This window comes from Sus scrofa, chromosome 3 (assembly GCF_000003025.6).
Source record: "Sus scrofa isolate TJ Tabasco breed Duroc chromosome 3, Sscrofa11.1, whole genome shotgun sequence".
In the NCBI taxonomy this organism is placed as follows: domain Eukaryota; kingdom Metazoa; phylum Chordata; class Mammalia; order Artiodactyla; family Suidae; genus Sus; species Sus scrofa.
The window spans coordinates 79,523,555-79,545,956 of record NC_010445.4 but is presented as its reverse complement, the minus strand read 5'-3'; the positions used below and the strand labels follow the sequence as shown (position 1 = coordinate 79,545,956).

At 43.0% G+C, this 22,402-nt stretch overlaps 1 long non-coding RNA gene across 2 annotated transcripts in view; it reads left to right on the top strand.

The window, feature by feature from the left end:
- LOC106508312 overlaps positions 1 to 22,402 on the top strand; it is a 139,812-nt gene that overhangs the window by 62,467 nt on the left and 54,943 nt on the right. The window lies entirely within an intron of this gene.

Sequence of the window (22,402 nt, the reverse complement as noted above, 5' to 3'; positions counted from 1 at the left end):
TGGTGCCAGTTTATGGTGCCGGCCCTTCCTCAGGGAGGATATAATTTAATAGGAGCTCCTGGAGCAAGGGATGTGTAGGCCTGTGACTTCTCAATTCACTGCCCTTGGGAAAATCTCTTTTCTAGATCATACCCTGAGTTATTGTTTAATCTTTAATGGGGCCAGCAGTGTCCAGACACAATGCAGAGCAGATTATTGATCCCAGATCATCCTTGGGGATTTATCTGGCTTCATGGTCTGATTCCTGGGCCTCTGATTACAGGACAGATGGGGGTGGGGCCAACAGTATCCGCCAATCACAAGATAATACAGACCACATGGTCACTAATCCATAAGCACCACACTCAGTGGGACAGGACAGTCACAGGCCCTGCTCTCCTGGAGGGGCTCTGATGGAGAAGCAGACACATGATGGCCCGTGTGGAGAGAATTTGCAAAAGAGGGGCAGGCTGCAGCACTAAGCAGTGATCTCTGAAAGGGGACAGGAAGCGGGGGGGTTGCAAAAAAAGAATTTGCCAGATGAGAAGATGTGGGAAGGCTCGATCCTGGAGGAGGGAACAAGGAACAGTGTGTGCAGAAATCTGGAGGCCAGAAGAACCTAATGTGCTCGGCCAGGAGATGCCTTTTTAGGTGGCTAAAGAGAGAATAGGGTGGGCAGATGTCAGGGCTGAGACCCTTCAGGACCTCTTTGAATTCTGCAGGGGTGATTTTTGTCCCACTGGGACATTTAACAAGGTTGTCACAACTTGCTTGAATGAATGTGTGGCAGGGTTGGGGAGGGGAGCTGCTGCTACTGGTGTCTAGGGATAGAGGCCCTGGGTGCTGCTAAACATCCTACGATACACAGGACCTGCCAGATACAGGATGCCACCAGCGAAGAATGACCCAGCCCCAAATGTCAACAGTGCTGAGGTTGAGAAACCTTGTGTGGGACCACTTTCAGGACTTAGTTCCTTATTCTAATTTTTAATTTTTTTGTCTTTTGTTCTTTTTAGGGCTGCACCCATGGCATATGGAGGTTCCCAGGCTAGGGGTCTAATCGGAGCTGTAGCCGCTGGCCTAAGCCAGAACCACAGCCACATGGGATCCGAGCCGCGTCTTCACCTACACCACAGCTTACGGCAACACCGGATCCTTAACCCATTGAGTGAGGCCAGGGATCGAACCCACAACCTCATGGATCCTAGTCGGATTCATTAACCACTGAGCCACGATGGGAACTCCAGTTCCTTATTCTAAAGCTGAGGGGCAGCCATGCTGGAGTTTCATGCAGGAGAAGGACGTGATCAGATTTGTGTTTTAAAGTGATTGCTCTGGCTACTCTGAGGAAAGTAGTTCTGGACCCATTCATTCTCCAGCTTGGAAATTTCCACCTCTGTGATTCCCCACTTGAGGGCTTACACTTAACTGCTCTGTGGCCATCTGGATCTCTACCAGGGCAGGGAAACCAACTGCTATACTTAGGAGCCAAGCAGGCCAGGGGCTTTCCACTGGGCACAAGAGGCCCTGCACTAGAACCTATAAAATGTTTAGGGCCTGTGTGGCAGGCAGAAAATGTCCCCAAAGATGTTTGTGTTCTAATTCTAAACCTGTGAATGTGTTATTGTATGTGGCAAAAGGGATTTTGCAGATGTGATCAAGTCAAGGAACTTGGAGTGGGAAGATTTTCCTGGATTACCTTGGTGGGCTAGTGTAATCTCAAAGGTCCTTGAAAGAGGGAGCAAGAAGGTCAGATTCAGACATGTAGTAGCAGAGACAGAGGTCGGAGAGAGATTTTTTTTTTTTTTTTTCAGGGCCACACCCACAGCATATGGAGGTTCCCAGGCTAGGGGTCCAATCAGAGCTGTTGCTGCTGGCCTACGCCAGAGCCACAGCAACGCCAAGTCTGAGCCAAATCTGCAACCTACACCACAGCTCATGGCAATGCTAATCCTTAACCCACTGAGGGAGGCCAGGAATTGAACCTGAAACCTCATGGGTCCTAGTTGGATTCGTTTCTGCTGTGCCATGATGGGAACTCCCCAGAGAGATTTGAAGAGGCAATGCCGCTGGCTTAGAAAGTGGACTAAGGGTCCAGGGCTCTAAAATAATGAATATGGGAGTTCCTGTTGTGGCTCAGTGGTAGCGAACCTGACTAGTATCCATGAGGATGAGGATTTGATCCCTTGCCTCACTCAGTGGATTAAGGATCTGGCATTAGTGTGAGCTATGGTGTAGGTCACAGATGCAGCTCAGATCCCGTGTTTCTGTAGCTCTGGCATAGGCTGGCAGCAACAGCTCTGATTGGACTCCTAGCATGGGAACCTCCATATGCTGTGGGTGTGGCCCTAAAAAGACAATAAATAAATAAATAATGAAAAAATAATGAATATGTATGCCACTAAATTTCTGGTAATTTGTTAAAACAAGAATAGGAGGAAGTTCCCTAGTGGTACAGTGGGTTAAGGATCTGGTGTCCCAGCTGTGGTGCTGGTCAAAACTGTGGCACAGTTTGGATTCCTGGTCCAGGGACTCCCACATGCCATGGGCGTGGCCAAAAATACCCCCCCCAAACCCCCCACCCCACTCCCCAGCAACAGGAAACTAATACAGCCTGGGAAAAGTTTTAATTAACTCTGAGATTAAAAAGGAAAACTGCACAATAGAAATTAATAAATGTCATTTATTTAAAATTTTGTTTTGTAATATTTAATATATACCAAAAGGTATAAAGATGAATATAACACACAACCAGATATACTCACCTAACTCAAGAAATCAAGCAGTTCTGGAGTTTCTGCTGTTGACATTGGGTTAAGAATCTGACTAGTATTCTTGAGGATGTGGGTTTGATCTCTGACCTTGCTCAGTGGGTTAAAGGATCTCATGTTGCCCCAAGCTGTGGCGTAAGTTGCGGATGTGGCTTGGATCCTGTGTTGCTATGGCTGCGGTGCAGGCCAGAAGCTGTAGCTCCAATTTGATCCCTGCCTGGGAACTTCCATATGCCACATGGGCGGCCCTAAACAGAAAAAAAAAAAAAAAAAAAAAAAAAAATAGTATCCTACTGCAGAAACTCAGGTTGCTGCAGAGGTGTGGGTTCGATTTCTGGCCTGGTGCAGTGGCTTAAAGGCTCCAGCGTAGGTTACAGCTTAAACTTGGATTCAATCCCTGGCCTGGGAACTCCCATGTGCTGTGGGTATAGCCATTAAATAAAAAACAAGGAAAGAAAGAGAGAAAGGAAGAAAGAATGAAGCAGTTGTAATACAGCTGAAGCCCCATGCAGACCCATCAGGATCTCATTTCTCCCCCAGAGGAAATTAATATCCTAGATTTGTTATTTATTATTCCAATATATTTTTGAATGCATGTCAGCAAACAATATGTAGATCTGCTCTGCTTGCTATTTTATATATATGACATCATCATGTGTGTATTCTTATGCAACTTACTTTTGTTTTTGTTTCAATATGCTTTCCATTATGGTTTTTTCACATGTATTATAGCTGATTTACAGTGTTGTTAATTTCTGCTATAGAGCAAAATGCCCCAGTCATACATATACATATGTACATTCTTCTTCTCACATTATCCTCCATCATGTTCCATCACAAGTGATTGGATATAGTTTCCTGTGCTATACAGCAGGACCTCATTGCTTCTCCACTCCAAATGCAATAGTTTGCATCTACTAATCCCAAACTCCAAGTCCATGCCACTTTCCCCCACCACCTTGGCAACCACAAGTCTGTTCTCTATATCCATGAGTTTGTTTCTTTTCTGTAGATAGGTTCATTTGTGCCATATATTAGATTTCATATATAAGTGGTATCATGTGGTATTTGTCTTTCTCTTTCTGACTTCACTTAGTATAAGAATCTCTAGTTCCATCCATGTTGCTGCAAATGGCATTGTTTTGTTCTATTTTATGGCTGAGTAGTATTCCATTTTGTGTATGAACCACATCTTTTTAATCTGTTGATCTGTCAATGGACACTTAGGTTGTTTTTATGTCTTGGTTATTGTGAATAGTGCTGCAATGAACATAGGGTTGCATGTATCTTTTTGTATAAAAGTTTTGTCTGAATATATGCCTAGGAGTGGGATTGCTTGATCATATGGTAGTTCTATATTTAGTTTTCTGAGGTACCTCCATACTGTTTTCCATAGTGGTTTTACCATGCAACTTACTTTTTGTACCTAATGTGTTTTGAGAATCATTTTGTTGATGCATGTAATGACTGCATATTACCCAGTTATATGAATATGTCATAATTTATTCTGCTAATAAACATTTAAGTTGTTGTTTAGCTATTACAATCAATAGGGCCTAAACATTTTTTTTGTGTCTGCCTTTTGGTGCAATTCTGCAAGGGTTTCTTGAGGGTTGATTCCTAGTAGAGAAACCCCTGGGATCTGGGATACATGGCCTTTCCAGGGAGTTCCAAACTCTTCAAAAAGGCCAGGCCAGTCTACAGTCAACCAGCAATGCATAGACTTCATACTGGTGGTGATAGTGACTGACTAAAATTTTTGCTGATATGATGGGTGTAAATATATAATATTTGATTGTGATTTTAGCTTTTATTTTCTGGATTCCTATGGAGTTGAGTATCTTTTCCTACATTTACAGATCATCCCTATCTCTTCCTCTGTGACTTGACTGTTTGTATTTTCGCTCATTTTGCTACAGAGCTTTTATTATGATTACTGTTTTGGATACTAATCCTCTGCAGCTACATATGATGTAAGTATCTTCTCCCATTTGTGGTCTATCTTTTCATGAAGACATGCTCTCTATTGAGTTAGGGATATCATCTTCCTCCAAGGCAGCATTTGGATGGAAATTCAGCTCCACAAGCCCCTCAGGATCCTGGATCTATTACTTAGTTTCAAGACTTAGCTAGTGCAGGCCGTTAAGGGGTGTTCCATAAAATGATTTTCAAAAGTGAAGAGTATCTTCTGGACATGCTCTGAATTATTAACATAATTCATTATGAAAGGATACAAACGTATTTATACCAGAGACAGCGATCTCAGTGCCTACTGGGGCCAGGTGGGTGACACAGAAGATGAAAGTAGGCTGGTAGGATGTATAGCCCTTTCAGAGGCATTTATTTGAGGCCACCCTAAGCAGTTTAATCTGCACAACCCAGGAGTTCCCTGGTGGTTCATTGGTTAGGATTTGGTGATTTCACTGCTTTGGCCCAGGTTCAATCCCTGGTCTGAGAATGGAGATTCCCACATCAAGCTACTGCATTCCATGGCAAAAAAAAAAATAAATAAAAAATAAAAAAAATTACTCCTCATTAGCCAATGAATAGATTTTAGTATTATTATTCTCATCTTCCAGATAAAGAAATCTTAGGCTTCAAGAGGTTAAGCAACTTGCCCTAAGTCACATAACTAGAAAGTAAAAGAACCAGAGTTCCCATTGTGGCTTATCGTGTTTGTTTGTTTGTTTGTTTATTTATTTATTTTTGTCTTTTTAACTTTCCTAGGGCCGCTCCCTCGGCATATGGAGGTTCCTACGCTAGGGGTCTAATCGGAGCTGTAGCCACTGGCCCACGCCAGAGTCACAGCAATGCCAGATCTAAGCCGTGTCTGCAACCTACACCACAGCTCACGGCAACGCCGGATTGTTACCCGCCGAGCAAGGCCAGGGATCGAACCTGCAACCTCATGGTTCCTAGTCAGATTTGTTAACCACTGCGCCATGACAGGAACTCCACTTATCGTGTTAAGAATCTGAAATAGTGAGGATGCAGGTTCGATCCCTGGCCTCACTCAGTGGGTTAAGGATCTGACATTGCCACAAGCTACCATGTAATCAGGTGCAGCCCAGATCCAGCGTTGCTGTGGCTGTGGCATAGGCTGGCAGCTGCAGCTCTGATTAGACCCCTAGCCTGGAAACTTCCTATGCTGCACGTGTGCCTGTAAAAAAAGAAAAAAAAAAAAAAAAGTAAAAGAACCAAGATTCAAACCCTAGAGCTGTCTGCCTCTCAGGTTCATATGTTTAACTGTGATGCTAAAAGGCTGTTCAAGGTACAAGAAATAGTTTTTCCTAACTCTGCGATAAGAAATATGGCGGACAGGTGAGAGTATAAATGACAACTGGCCTCAGGCCTCCGTGTTGGGAATTACTAGGGCCCAATGAGGACAGTGGCCAGCTGGAGAGGAAATGTATGTTACGTGGGTCCTCAGTCTGATGTCAGAAGGGAATGCAGACCAAGTGTTGCCAGATCTTTTGATTTTTTTTTTTTTTTCCCCAAGCAAACCTGGAAATACAAATTTTTATGGGAATGGCCACTGATTTTCAAGAACTAGCTATCACATTCAATAATTCTTACCATGTTTCTCTGGCCAAATAAAACATTTTTGTGGGCTGCAACTTTATGACCTTTGCTTTAGCCCAGAGTAAATGATTTGTTTAGAGCCTGAACTACTCTTGGGAGTAACCAGTTCCATAAGAATCATGTAAAATAACATTTCCTTCAACTTGCACTAAAATAACCTCTTCGAAGTAACAAGTATCTCCCTGTATTATAAGGCTTAGAAGTTCACAGTCTCCAATACAATCTCACAGACTTCAATCATTTATCGTATTAATCATCTTCTTTCCAGAAAGAAGCTACAACTGATGAAATGGTCATGGAACTTGGGACTGATGGTCCTAGTATTGACTAGCTTTCCACTGAACCTTATTAAAATGATTTTTTTTCTTCCTCTGAGGCTAAAGCAAGTGTCTTCTTCTTCTTCTTCTTTTTTTTTTTTTTTTTTTTTTTTGCTGCACTCATGGCACGTGGAATTTTCTGGGCCCGGGGTCAAACTCATGCTGCTGCAGCAGTGACAATGCCGGATCCTTAACCCACTGAGCCACAGTGGAAACTTCAAAGCAGGAGTTCCCATTGTGGCTCAGTGGAAACAAATCTGACTAATATCCATGAGGACTCAGGTTCAATCCCTGGCCTTGCTCAGTGGGTTAAGGATCTGGCATTGCCGTGAACTGTGGTGTAGGTCTCAGATGCAGCTCGGATCTGGCATTGCTGTGGCTGTGGTGTAGACCAGCAGCTACACATCCAACTTCATCCGTAGCCTGCGAACCTCCATATGCTGCAGGTGCAGTCCTAAAAAGACCAAAAAAAAAGCAAATATCTTGATATCACTTGAAAATATGGCAGAATTGATGGTATAATGTTGTGTACTTGCTAGTTAGGTTAAGCTTCAATTCTAGGGGTAAACTATACCCCAGAGCATCGGCTCATATTCTATCAGACAGGCCATCTGCCAAGGTTGGCCCCTATCAGTGCTCGAGTAATCTCTGTTTTGATCCATAGCAGACACTGCTAATCAGCACAGTGAATATCGTAAATGGATTTTGTGTGATGAAATTAGTGGCTTGGTAATTAGCATGAGGAATGATGGAAAAGGGCTCTTACCGACAAAGTTAAAGAAAGCCAAGCTATGCGAATAAGCTAAAATATTTTAGTGGCACTCTTCATGTTTGCCTGCACAGAGTATAAGAGCCTAGCAAGACCTTTAGCATGAACTTGTGAACCTGTGAGAACAGTGCCAGACACTTGATCCTGAGCCGTCCTATCTCCAGACACAGCTTTAGGAGGGTTCTGCTAGTTGGCGCTGATACATGATGATAATCAAATCCTGACTCTGAAATGTTGTTGGTTTTGCCTCTAGTGGACCGTTCCTGCCAGGTAGTGGTTGGATCACTTAAAAGGGCAAGAGCTGGGACTTCATGAACCTACAGAGCAGGTTGATGAAATATTCTCTGCCTAATTGTTCATGAATGTTTGTTTTAAAAATGTCTCTATAGGGGGTACATTTTGGTCTCGAGATTTGACTTTCATTATGAATTAATAGCAAGGTAGGGAGTCCCTGTCGTGGTGCAGCGGAAATGAATCCGACTAGGAACCATGAGGTTGAGGGTTCGATCCCTTGCCTCGCTCAGTGGGTTAAGGATCTGGCGTTGCTGTGAGCTGTGGTGTAGGTCAAAGATGCGGCTTGGATCTGGCGTTGCTATGGCTTTGAGGCTGACAGCTACAACTCCGATTGGATCCCTGCCTGGGAACCTCCATATGCCATGGGTGCGGCCCTAACAAGACAAAAAGACCAAAAAAAAAAAAGCAAGGTAGTGAGTGAACACCTGCCTCTCACCCACTTCAAAATGTCTTGGGCAACTTATAGACAACAGGTCCTCTTAGGCCACTGCCTCAACAGAAAAATGGAGGAGCCTGGCCACAGAGATAGAGGTGACAATGGAAGACCTCAGCAGTGTACCATCATCCTTGTTTCTGTGCCTTCCAGGCTGGAGACGCCTCTCTTCTCTTCCTTCCCTCAGCCTTGAAGGTTGCCCGAGAGATCTGAGAGTCTGAGTCTGCACACAGCACCTCTCAGTCTGGCCCCTCTCACAATAGGAAGCAAGCAGAAAGGCTGGACTGCAGAGAACCAGCCCTGTGAAATGCTCACCAGCAAGCATTTTAATCTAAGATCTGAATTAGGAGTTCTCTTGTGGCACAGTGGGTTAAGGATCCAGCATTGTTACTGCGGTGGCTTGGGTTGCAGCTGTGGCATAGGTTTGATTGCTGACTCAGGAACTTCCACATGCCATGGGCATGCTTCCCCCACCCCCAAATTCCTGAATTAGTCACAGAAGTGGTTTTATTTTATTTTTTGCTTTTTAGGGCCCTACCTGTGGCATATGGAGGTTCCCAGGCTAGGGGTTGAATCAGAGCTGCAGCCACTGGCTGACACCACAGCCACGGCAATGCAGGGTCTGAGCCACGTCTGCAACCTACACCACAGCTCACAGCAACAGCAGATCCTTAACCCACTGAACGAGGTCAGGGATTGAAGCTGCATCCTCATGAATCCTAGTTGGGTTCGTTAACCACTGAGCCACGAAGGGAACTCAAAGAAGTGGTTATAGAGTATGTGTATTTTTTAAAAATACCTTCAGGTTATGGATTATAGATGCATTCCTTGCCTTTGAAAGGTCAGCAGGATATCTTTCTGTTTCAGCATGTTTACTGAAATAAATATAAATATGATAAATATGATCAAGCTGTCCTTCAGGGTCTATCACAGCACAAACTTTTCTTCCCTCAGAGAAAATTTTGTGGTTTTCCTTTTTCTTTAAGTCTGTTCCTTTCTCTGTGAAGTCTTGACTTCATAAATCTCTTTCTTTTCCCCTTTGTGTTTCCTGCTATGGTCCCTAAAAAGCCTTCTGTGGTCCCCCTTCAAACTTCACCATCCATCTCCTTAAATTCACTCCCTGGCCTGAATCTTCACCTTCAAAATTAAAAGCAGGGACGCTCCCCTGTTCTCAACAGAGATGAATGTCACTGGATTTGGAAAGCATTCCTCCATTTCACATAGAGATACCTTTTCTCCTCAAGTTCCTTTTTAAGACCTACCAAGACAGGGTCTATTTTTAGCTCCTTTTGTATTTCCCTGCCTTATAGCACATGCTCTACAAATCAGTTTTCAGTAGACAATCACTTCTTATCCCATCTGGAAGACTGACAATCCGTAAATGTACAAGTCTATGTAATGGAAAGCTGTAGATGTGAGGCAAAATCACCATTATTACAGCAAACATTTTAACAGATTTATTAACCTGGCATTTCATTTTGTCATCCTAGAACAATCCTGTGAAGTAGGTACTATTAATATCCCCAGTAACAATGAAAAAATTGCAATGCAATGAAGGTTAGTAATTTGTCCAATGTCATGGGGGAGCCCTACACTGAGGGGAGTCCCACATACTGCACAGCGATCTGGTAAAGGAAAGGGAAGGGTTTGGAGGAGGAGAAACCTGCTTCTCAGCAAGACTGAAAGTAAGGCCTCTTGACTAGTTTAGTTTAAACATATATTCACAAATTCTTTGCTATCCTTCCCTTTAAGAAGTGGAGCCTAATTACCTCCTCTTGAATGTGAGCTGGCTAAGTTATACATAGCATGTGGCAGCAGTGAGAATGTGTGATTCCTGAGACTAGGCTGTGAAAGGCAACGTGGCTTCCTCCTTACTCTCTGACCGGGTCCCTCCCTCTGGGGCAGGCCAGCTGCTATGTTGCGGAGACACTCACTCAAGCAGCTCAGGGAGAGAGAGGTCCATGTAGCAAGGAATGGAGGCCTCCTGCCAACAGCCAGGTAGGCACACCATCTTGGAAGTAGCTTCTCCAACCACCTCACACAAGTCAGAATGGCCATCATTAATAGGTCCACAAATAACAAATGCTGGAGGGGGTGTGGAGAAAAGGGAACCCTCCTGCACTGTTGGTGGGAATGTAAGCTGGTACAACTACAATGGAAAACAGTATGGAGGTAACTTAGAAAACTATATATAGAACTACCATATGACCCAGCAGTCCCACTCTTGGACATATACCTGGACAAAGCTTTCCTTGAAAAAGACACATGCACCCGCATGTTCATTGCAGCACTACTCACATTAGCCAAGACATGGAAACAACCTAAATGTCCATCCACAGCCAATTGGATTAAGAAGATGTGGTGTATATATACAATGGAATACTACTCAGCCATAAGAAAAGAACATAATGCCATTTGCAGCAACATGGATGGAACTAGACTCTCATACTAAGTGAAGAAAGAGACAGGAGTTCCCGTCATGGTGCAGCAGAAACTAATCCAACTAGAAAACAAGAGGTTGTGGGTTCGATCCCTGGCCTCACTTGGTGGGTTAAGGATCTGGTGTTGCTGTGGTGTAGGCCGGCAGCTGTAGCTCCAATTAGACCCCAGCCTGGGAACCTCCGTATGCCATGGGTGTGTCCTTTGAAAGACAAAAAGACAAAAAAAAAAAAAAAAAAAAAAGAAAGAAAGAAAAGGAGTTCCTGTCGTGGCGCAGTGGTTAACAGATCCGACTAGGAACTGTGAAGTTGCGGGTTCGATCCCTGGCTTGCTGAGTGGGTTAATGAGCTGTGGTGTAGGTCCCAGATGCTGCTCTGATCCCGTGTTGCTGTGGCTCTGGCATAGGCCGGCGGCTACAGCTCTGATTAGACCCCTAGCCTGGGAACCTCCATGTGCTGTGGGTGTGTCCTTCGAAAGACAAAAAGACAAAAAAAAAAAGAGACAAATACCGTATGATTTCACTTATATCTGGAATCTAATATTGGGCACAAATGAACCTTTCCACAGAAAAGAAAATCATGGACATGGAGAACAGACTTGAGGTTGCCAAGAGGGAGGGGGAGGGAGGGGGAGGGAGTAGGAGGGACTGGGAATTTGGGGTTAATAGATGCAAACTTTAGCCTTTGCAATGGATAAGCAATGGGATCCTGCTCTATAGCCCTGGAAACTATGTCTGGTCTCTTGTGATGTATCATGATAATGTGAGAAAAAACAATGTATACATGTATGTGTAACTGGGTCACCTTGCTGTAGAGTAGAAAATTGACAGAACACTGTAAATCAGCTATAACGGAAAAATAAAAATCATTATTAAAAAAAAAAGGAAGTATCTTCTCCAGCCCTAGTCAAGTCTTGAGATGACAGAAACACCAGCTGACGACTTCTTTTTTTTTTTTTTTTTGGTCATTTTAGGGCCACACCTGAGGCATATGGAGGTTCCCAGGCTAGGGGTTGAACCAGAGCTACAGCTGCTGGCCTACACCATAGCCACAGCAACTCGGGATCCGAGTTGCATCTACACCACAGCTCATAGCAACTCCGGATCCTTAACCCACTGAGCAAGGCCAGAGATTGAACCTGCATCCTCATGGATACTAGTCGGGTTCATTAACCACTGAGCCATAACGAGAGCTCCCTCAGCTGACCCCTTGACAGCAACGCTGCAAGAGACCCTGAGCCAAGTCACGTGGCTAAACCACTTCTCAAATCCTTGCGCATTCAACCTGTGAGATAATAAACGTTAGCTGTATCGCACTGCTAGGTTTTGGAGTAATTTATTATACAGCAATAGATAACCAATGCAACTGAGTTAACCTCTGGGAGTTCTTACCCTTTTTAGTGGGATATCAGGGACCTCTTTGAGAATCTGGAACTACGGACCCTCTCAGAAAAATGCACAGACACAAAAACATGTAGATCTCAGTTTCCTGAGGATTGTATATCCTGATAAAGCCCATTCATGGATCTTAGGTTAAAACTTCCTCTAAATACTAGAATAGTCCAAGTATAAATTCTTTCCCACAAAATCCTTTTCCTGTGGGTGACTAATATAAAGAATTTTTTTAATTTGTTCCCTCAGATTATTTTTCCTTGAGATGGAAGAACCAGTTGAAGACCTCTCCCTGCCGCTCACGCATTCCCCTTGTCCCCCGTTCTGCACCCAGCACATGTCACAGAGCAAAGGGGTCAAACTAACTTTTCTCATGGTTCTATTTTTGTGGCTCAATTCTTTTGCAAGAGAGAGTCTGGGTGACTGGTGGGATTTCTAGAAAAGTCAGAAACAGCAATTACTAGAAATACAGGAAGGAAGTATGTTCTTAAAAGATTAAAGCTCCAGGATTCAGAGTTAAATGAGTTAGCTTGGTTTGTATCTTTAGAACACATTGGAACTTTGGGGGAAACTCCCACTGCACTTAACTCTTCCTACCCCTAAGCCCTCCCTCCGCCCCCCTACCCTGTCCATGTTTTTTCATGTACCTCCTTCCTGGCTGACATCAAAGCAAAGGAGAAGCACATTTACTCCTCTCCATTTTCTACTTGGGGAGATAAAGACCTTGAAAAGAACACAGATACAAGAGGAAGAACAACTGAACTTCCTCTCTGAGGTAAGTGTCTGCTGAATCCCTTGAGGCCGTGACTTCTCTTTTTAAATTTTATTTATTTATTTATTTATTTAGCTTTTTAGGGCTGCACCCATGGCATGTGGAGATTTCCAGGCTAGGGGTCTAATCAGAGCTGTAGCTGCCAGCCTATGCCAGAGCCACAGCAATGCCAGATCTGAGCTGCATCTCTGAGCTGCATCTGCGAGCTGCACCACAGCTCATGGCAATGCCAGATCCTTAACCCACTGAGCTAGGCCAGGGATGGAACCCGCAACCTCATGGTTCCTAGTTGGACTCATTTCCACTGTGCCACGATGTGAACTCCTGTTTACTATTCTTTTGTCTGTGATTTCTGATCCAGTAGTGATTGTGGCTCTTGGAGTCACTTCTGCTTTAGGGACCCAGAATGGTTTTCACTTCTATTCATGTGCACATTTCCGTGGGCTGCAGAAGTGTAACAGAATGTAATTTAAGAAATGTAACCAGGAGTTCCCATTGTGGCTCAGAGGAAATGAATCTAACTAGTAACCATGAGGATGCAGGTTCGATCCCTGACCTCGCTCAGTGGGTTAAGGATCCGGTGTTGCCAGAGCTGTGGTGTAGCTCACAGACATGGCTCAGATCTGGTGTTGCAGTGGCTGTGGCTGGCACCTACAGCTCTGATTTGACTGTTTGCCTGGGAACTTCCCTATGCCAAAGGTGCGGGCCTAAAAAAACAAAAAGAGAAAGAAATGTAACCCAGGAAGAGAGCTAGAGCTTGGGGGCTCCATGGTGTGTTTATTTCCAGCAGTTAAGACTAAGGGTTGGATATAGGGGTGGTCTGGGTTGGGAGACATTTGGTAGTTAAAACATGAGTATAAAGGAGCTTGCTTGGAGTTCCAGTTGTGGCTCAGCGGTAATGAACCCGACTAGTATCTAACAGGATGTGGGTTCGATTCCTGGCCTTGCTTGGTGAGTGAGGATCCGGCGTTGCTGTGAGCTGTGGTGTAGGTTGCAGCTGTGGCTCGGATCTGGTGTTACTGTGGCTGCACTGTAGGCCGGCAGCTGTAGCTCCAGTTCAATCCCTAGCCTGAGAACGACCACATGCCATGGGTGTGGCCCTAAAAAGCAAAAAAAAGCAAAGAAAAGAGCTTGCTTGCTGAGAATGCAACCCTGAAAATTTGTGGGTAGAAGAGGAAGAGAAGACCATTGAGGAGGGAGCGGAATGAGAAGAACTGGGAGAGCGAAGGATATGAGAGAAACCATCGGCCAAGGGAGTTATGGATGGAGAGAAAAAGTTTCACACATGAGCGGACAGATTAGGGAGGTGACAGCTGAACATGTGGGTGGTTTTTAGCAGGAGTAGGAGCTAGCTAATGGTCTTGGAAAGAGCGGATCAGTGGAGCAGAGGAGGCAGAAGCCGTTTTGAGCAGGATGAGGAGTGAGTGAGCTGAGGGAGTGGCTCAGGTAAATACAGCTAAACAGAATCACCCAAGATTTGAAACTGGTTAAGGCAGAGACTTCTGTCAGCCCTTATCATGGGCAGGGGTGTAAGAGGCAGCTGGAAGGCCGTGCTCAAAGGACCACTTTGCTGTTTGTTCATATCTACTTTCACTGAATGAGTAAAATCATATTTTTAATAACTGAGGGACATCTATAGAGATAGAAACTTTGGGTTGGGGAAGGTGCCGCGAAGTGAGTAAAAGCCATCTGCCCAAATTAGAACTATGAGAAGAAAAAGCCTTGCCAGGCACCGTGACACACTGAAGCCAATAAGGAATCGAAGGGAAGGGGTGATGAGGGAGTTGCAAGTAATCCAGCATCAGGGCGGGGGATACTGTGGTTTCTGCTGCCTTGTGTCTGAGACACTCTGAATAATTAGCACTCTGACTCTTAGATGTATTAGAGAGCAGCCAGGAGATGGACAACCTGCAACAGACAATTCTAGAACTTTGATTCAGAACACAGAGAACATAGGGTTTGAAGTATTACTTGATTTCAAGTAAATTGATTGACTTGTAACAAATAATTTTATAATATTTCTGATATTTTAACAAATAATTGTTTCTGCTGTGCCATGATGGGAACTCCTAATTGTATTGGTTTTAACAAATAATGTGTTAACATTATTTGTGTTTTAATAAATAATTTTATAATCTTTCTGATATTAAAAAAGTGAGTACAAAAAAAATGGGGGGGGGGAGTTCCCTTCATGGCTCAGCAGTTAATGAACCTGACTAGGATCCATTAGGATGCGGTTCAATCCCTGGCCTCATTCAGCCAACTAAGGATCTGTTGTTGCTGTGAGCTGTGGTATAGGTCGCAGATGAGGCTCAGATCCCATGTTGCTGAGGCTCTCTCATTCAGGCTGGCAGCTACAGCTCTGATTAGACCTCTACCCTGGGAACCTCCATACGCCATGGGTGTGGCCCTAAAAAGCGGGGGGGAAAAAAAAGTGATTACAAACAATATTTTCTAAGAAGTTCCCTTAGGCCACTGGCAGGGGCTGACCTCAGATTCTTGATGTGTTTCTCTGTGTTCACCCAAGGCCTACCCCCTGCTTCTGACTGTTACTATGACAACTTGTCTAGTTGTTCTGTCTCTTGGAGACACTGGCTGCATGTCATCCCCAGCCCTTTGGCAGAGCCCAGTATGCAGGTCCTCTGGGTCACGTTCCTGGCCTGCCTTCAGGTTTAGATAACCCGAAAGTTCCCGTTGTGGCTCAGTGGCTTAAGAACCCAACTAGTTTCCATGAGGATGTGGGTTTGAGCCCTGGCCTCGCTCAGTGGGTTAAGGATCCAGCATTGCTGCAAGCTGTGGCACAGGTTGCAGATGCAACTTGGATTTGGTGTTGCTGTGGCTGGAGCTCTGAATTTTACCCCTAGGCTGGAAACTTCTATATGCCATGGATGTGGCCCTAAAAAGAAAAGAGAAAGAGAGAAAGAAAGAAAAAGAAAGAGAAAGGGAAAGAAAAAGAAAGAAAAAAGAAAAGAAAGGAGGAAGAAAAAGAGAAAAAAAAGAAAGGAACAGGTTTAGATAACCCTGTTCCTGCTGCACACTTTCCTGCTGCTGCTCCCAGGCTTGTCTCTGCTCCTACTGTTGCTGAGCTGGTGCCTCCTATCAGGACACCTGTTGTGCAGACTAAAAGACGGAATATGAAGGCCAGCACAAACTTTCAGTAAGGAAGGCTGAAAGCCCATAAATTTTGGGGGGATGTGCTCAGCCTTACAAAACCTCAGTTGACTGCATGCTGTATCCACAGAAACCTCCACCACTTCCCTTAAAATACAGGAAGAGAAGTAATAAAAGAAAAATTTCCTGTTGAACATTTGTTGACAACCAGATATAAGAAGAGGAACAATGAAATATAAAAGGATGATGGGTTTTATGCTCACTAATGCCCTTCCTGTTAAAAAGTCCAGCTTGGAGGATGGAGTGGGGGACTTGGTCACATAGCTGTGGGCACAGGACAGTCATATAGTCAGGTCTCTTGCTTGGGGGGTCCCGAAGAATAGAGCCAGCCTCTGGATTGATTTCTGGGAGCGTTAGCTTCTTGGATGTCACAATAAACAAAAGTTGGACTTTCTCAAAAATTGAAAGGCATCATTTTGCTGAACTTAAGGCCATGTGGCTTCTTTGGGGACTGGGCATGACTATGGAAAGCCTTGAATACCTTTAGTGGCATTTGCCATTAGGGAGTTTTCTGCCACAATGGCTGTGAACAGGACCTCAGTTGGGAAAGGGCCTCCCAGTAGCCAGATACCTTGTGTCGACTGTCACAGCATCTCCCCAGATTCTACCTTCTGCATCCTGGATCCACCACTGCCTAGGACCTGAAGTTGAGTTCCACCCTGAATGCCTATAAAGAAAGCTTTTAGGAAAATAATGTGAAACAATGATTTTATTGCTTTTGTTTAAAATAACATATATCTGGTATAAAAATGTAAGTAATACAGAAAAGCACAACCAAAAAAGTAAAAAAAAAAAAAAACCCAACTCACTGAGTCCTACTGCCCAGAGACAACCATTTCCAACATTTATAAAACATCATTAACGACCTGTATGTATGTGGATAAATAGAACTGAAGAATTTTTTAAAACTAGGATTATACTCTGCACACCGTTATATTTTATTTATTTATTTATTTATTTAATTTTAAGGCCACACCTGCGGCAGATGGAAGTTCCCAGGCTAGGGATTGAATCAGAGCTACAGCTGCCTGCCTATGACCTACACCTCAGCTCACGATAGCACAGCAGATGACCTACACCGCATCTCACAGCAACAGCGGGATCCTTAACCCACTGAGCAAGGCCAGGGATTCAACCTGCATCCTCATGGATACTAGTTGGGTTCATTACTGCTGAGCCACAATGGGCACTCCCTGCATACCCTTTTAGATGATAAACAGTTTTAATATTGTTCACTTGAATTTACATTAGAAGAGTTGAACTGAAACTTAGAAATGACTAAATTGATGGTTTCTTCACCACAAGTTCTTAAAAAGATTAATTCCTTTAGAGTTAAAAAACAGAATGAAAAACATTAAAAGATTGAATTTACTATGCTTGAAAAAAAGCAAGTTTCACTTTTAAGTCATATCATTGAATTTCTGCTATGAATAATCCCATGCCCAATGCTCTCTTAATTTTTATTATATTCCATTGTTAATATTGACCTCACTTGATTTTGTTCTCTTAGCCATACTTCTTGCTACTGTTGATTTCAGCCCTATATTTAATAGGCTTAGTGCTCCCCTCTCCATGTTACCCCACTGTTATAGGTTCAACTGTATCCTCCCTAAAGAAGGCATGTTGGAGTCCTAATTCCAGGTACCTCAGAATGTGACCTTATCTGAAAATAGAGTGTTTTCAGGGGTGATCAAGTTCAAATGAGGTCATTAGAGTGGGCCCTAATCCAATATGATGGGTGTTCTTATAAAAGGGGAAATGTGGACAGAGACCTGCGCAAAGGGAAGATGTAGAAAGAGACAGAGGAAGAACACGCTATGAGCACTGGAGTCACATTGCCACAAACCACAGAACTTCTGGGGCTGCAAAAAGCTGGAAGAGGTATAACGGAGGCTCCTTCCTTAGCACCTTCAGAGGGAGCACGGTCCTGCTGGCACTTTGATTTCAGAATTCTAGACTCCAGAACTCTGAGACAACATTGTTCTGAGCCATCTAGTTTGGGGTGCTGTGTTATGGCAGCCCTAGGAAGCTCATGCACGTAGGTTCTCTCTTCTAGAATTTGTTTTGACTCATTCCTTGGTTGAGTAGATTTCATTCAAAAGTTGTTTTTCAAGAAGGTTCTTGGGCACTTTATCCCCTAAGGTTTTGCACACCTCAGAATGCCTGTCTATTGCCTTTATACTTGAGGGGTAGCTTGGCATGTACATAATCCTTGAGTCCTGCTTTCTTTCCTTCAGACCTTTTTAGATGTTGGTCGTCTGTCTTTTGGCATTGGGAAGAAACCTGAAGAAACTTGATTTTTCTCTCTTTGTATGTGAAAATCTCCATCCATGTGAAATTTTCTTTATCCTTGACTTTTTACAAGTTCAGTAGGACATACCCTGATGTTGAAGAGTCTATACCAGTTTTTTTTTGGGAATATGTACACCCTTTCAATTTGTAGGTTCAAGTCAACTTTGTTTTGACAAAGTTCTATTTTAGTTTTGGAAATAATTTATACGTAATTCCTTTTCTTCTTTTTCTTCTTCTTCTTCAGAAATGCATATTCTCCTTCAGAAATGCCAAGGAACCCTATAAAAATAGTGATTTTCTTTAGAAACATGAACACATCTTGGTTTTATTGTTGTTCATTTTGTGTGATTTTCCCAGATTCTTTCCACTATGGTTCCAGTTACAGAGTCAGTTATTTGTATCCCATATTCTGTTGCATCTAATATAGATTCTGTCATTATCAAGGTTTACTTCGCCATTTTTATCTTGAATCTACTAGTTTGTTTTCTTTCATTTTAAAAATTACTTCTTTCGGAGTTCCCGTCGTGGCGCAGTGGTTAATGAATCTGACTAGGAACCATGAGGATGCAGGTTCAGTCCCTGGCCTTGTTCAGTGGGTTAAGCATCCGGCGTTGCCGTGGGCTGTGGTGTAGGTTGCAGACTCGGCTCGGATCCTGCGTTGCTGTGGCTCTGGCATAGACCGGTGGCTACAGCTCCGATTAGACCCCTAGCCTGGGAACCTCCATATGCCGCAGGAGCGGCCCTAGAAAAGGCAAAAAGACAAAAAAAAATAAATAAATAAATAAATAAAAATTACTTCTTTGAATTCTAAAAAAAATTTTTTTTTTTGTCTTTTTATGTCCGTACCCATGGTATATGGAGGTTCCCGGGCTAGGGGATGAATCGGAGCTGTAGCTGCCAGCCTACACCATAGCCACAGCAACCTGGGATCTGAGCCACGCCTGTGACCTATACCACAGCCTGGCAATGCCGGATCTTTAAGCACCGAGTGAGGCCACGGATTGAACTTTCATCCTCATGAATGCTAGTCAGGTTCATTTTCACTGAGCCATGATGGGAATTCCTAAAAAATTTTTTTTTAAATTATAGTTGATTTACAATGTTGTGTCAGTTTCTGCTGTACAGCAAAGTGACCCAAAATACATACATATATATACACACACATTCTTTTTCTCATATTATCTTCCATCATGTGCTATCACAAGACTGGATACAGTTCCCTGTGCTATACAGTAGGACCTAATTGCTCATCCATTCTAAATGTAATAGTTTGCATCTATTAACCCCAAATTTCCAGTCCTTCCCACTCCCTCCCCCTCCCCCTTGGCAACCACAAGTCTGTTCTCTGTGGCTGTGAGTCTGTTTTTGTCCTCTAGAAAAGTTCATTGGTGCCACATTTATATTCCACACATAAATGATATTATACGGGAGTTTCCGTCATGGCTCAGCTGAAACAAATCTGACTAGGATCCATGAGGACGCAGGTTCGATCCCTGGCCTCCCCCAGTGGGTTGAGGATCTGGCATTGCCACGAGCTGTTGTAGGTCACAGACATGGCTTGGATCTGGCGTTGCTGTGGCTGTGGCGTAGGACAGCAGCTACAGCTCTGATTTGACCCCTAGCCTGGGAACCTCCATATGCTGTGGGTGTGGCCCTAAAAAGACAAAAATAAATGAATAAATAATATCATATGGTATTTGTCTTTCTCTTTCTGACTTACTTCACTTAGTAAGAGAATCTCTAGTTTCATCCATGTTGATGCAAATGATGTTATTTCATTCTTTTTATTGACTGCATAGTATACCACTGTGTGTATATTTTTTTAGGGAGCCCAACAATTTCTCTTCTCTTCTTCTTTTTTTTTTTTAACATCTTCTTAATCCATTCATCTGTTGATGGATTTTTAGGTTATTTCCATGTCTTGGCTATTGTGAATAGTGCTGCTATGAACTTACGGTGCATTATCTTTTTGAATTGTAGTTTTGTCTCAATATATGCCCAGGAGTGGGATCGCTGGATCAATCATATGGTAGTTCTATATTTAGTTTTCTGAGCAACCTCCATAGTGGTTGTACAAACTTACATTCCCACCAAGATGTAGGAGGGTTCCCTTTTCTCTACACCTCTCCAGCATTTGTTATTTGTAGAATTTTTGATGATGACCATTCTGACCGGTGCAAGGTAGTAACTCATTGTCATTTTGATTTGCATATCTCTAATAATTAGTGATATTGAACATTTTTTCATGTGTCTGCTGGCCATCCATCTTTGAATTCTTATGTATTTTCTTTGGGGTCTTTTTCTAGAACAATAGTGTTATCTGAAATTACTTTGATAGAATTTATCTGAATATCTTTTCTGTTTCCTTGTGTAGTTCCTCTTGCAATGTTAATTTTTAAGCAGTTTTTGTGTATATTCCCCTTTCTCTACCATTTCTATGCATAAATCCCATTATGGTTTCTTTTTGGTTATCACTTGTCATTGAATGAGGTCCACTACTGGCTGAATATAAGTATGACAAGTAAAGAAGTTGATGGGGAAATTGGAAAGCATCTAGGGTCTTTCAACATCAATAGGTTTTATTCTCTCAAACACCCTTTCAGGTATTTCCTTTTCCTTGGGTCCATCTCCTCTCAGCTTTTAGTGTTCTGGAAAACCATGTGATTTAGACTCATGGGCTTCCTATAGATAGTTCCTGCCTCCACTTCCTCCATCCTCTTGCATCATCCTATGCATCATTGCCATATGGTTGACTCTCTGGAGGCAAGGTCAGCAAAGTGGTTCCTGCAGTCTTACCTCCCTTGGCACTCTCAGTGTGGATCCCACTCTTTCTAGGCAGCCTGTGCTACCACATCTCATAGATGGAATAAAGGTGTCATCAGCCAACCTCCCATCATGGACCTTTGGGAAGATCTGGATCCTATTGTGGATCCAAGGAGGCACCTGGCATCTCTGTTCCCTGTACAGGTTCTGATCCATGGTAACCAGCAGGTTTTCTCATGGTTTCTCATTGAAAGTTTTGATCCTTCCTTGTCTCATTGAAAATGGAGGCCTGGGGAGTTCCCGTCGTGGCGCAGTGGTTAACGAATCCGACTAGGAACCATGAGGTTGCAGGTTCGGTTCCTGCCCTTGCTCAGTGGGTTAACAATCTGGTGTTGCCGTGAGCTGTGGTGTAGGTTGCAGACGTGGCTTGGATCCCGCGTTGCTGTCTGTGGCTCTGGTGTAGGCCAGTGGCTACAGCTCCGATTAGACCCCTAGCCTGGGAACCTCCATATGCCGAGGGAATGGCCCAAAGAAATAGCAAAAAAAAGACAAAAAAAAAGGAAAATGGAGGCCTTCCTCCCTCAATTTTTCATTTCTTTTGCTTTGTTCAGTGAGTTTATAAAAGGAGAATGGAATAAATATTTTACAGGAAGTTTCTTGTTTTGAAAAGCTAATTGTTATTCTAATCTATTCATAGCTTGGGATGATTTATCTGTATTATATTTATATGTGAATATACTATAAATTATAAATAGGAGCATGGTCTATTTTTCCATCTGTTTACATTCTTCTTCTGTCTTAGTTTTAAAAGGGTCTTTGTTTATGTCATGAATAGCCCTCCTTAGATTCTGTTTGTTTCTTTTCCAAATGAAGATAACTTTATGACTTTTTATTATAAAAATAGCATATGCTCATTATAAAACATTAAACAATACTAAAAAAAAGAAAAGTCACAGTAAAAAGCACCTAAAGTCCCACATCTATATATAACTACTATTTAGTTTATGACATTTTCTAAGTATACATAAATGTATCGGTAATTTGACAAAATGAGGTTATAAATGCTGTTTTGTAAAGTCTCGAAAATTATAAAATTTCCATGTTAATACATCATCGTTGGAAGAAATTCAAAAGAAGTGGACAAGCTCCTCCTTACTCTCTGCATTTTCTTTGCCTCTCTTGGGAAAAGCACTTGCCTCAAACTTCCAGGCACCTTTCTATTATTCATTTACATACATTTATAAACACATGAAACATACATGATTTTTGAAAACATGAATTAATCATACTGAATATGACTGAAATTCAGTATTTTCTTTTTTTTTTCTTTTCTTTTCTTTTTTTTTGTCTTTTTGCCTTTTCTAGGGCTGCTCCCGCAGCATATGGAGGTTCCCAGGCTAGGGGTCCAATCGGAGCTGTAGCTGCCAGCC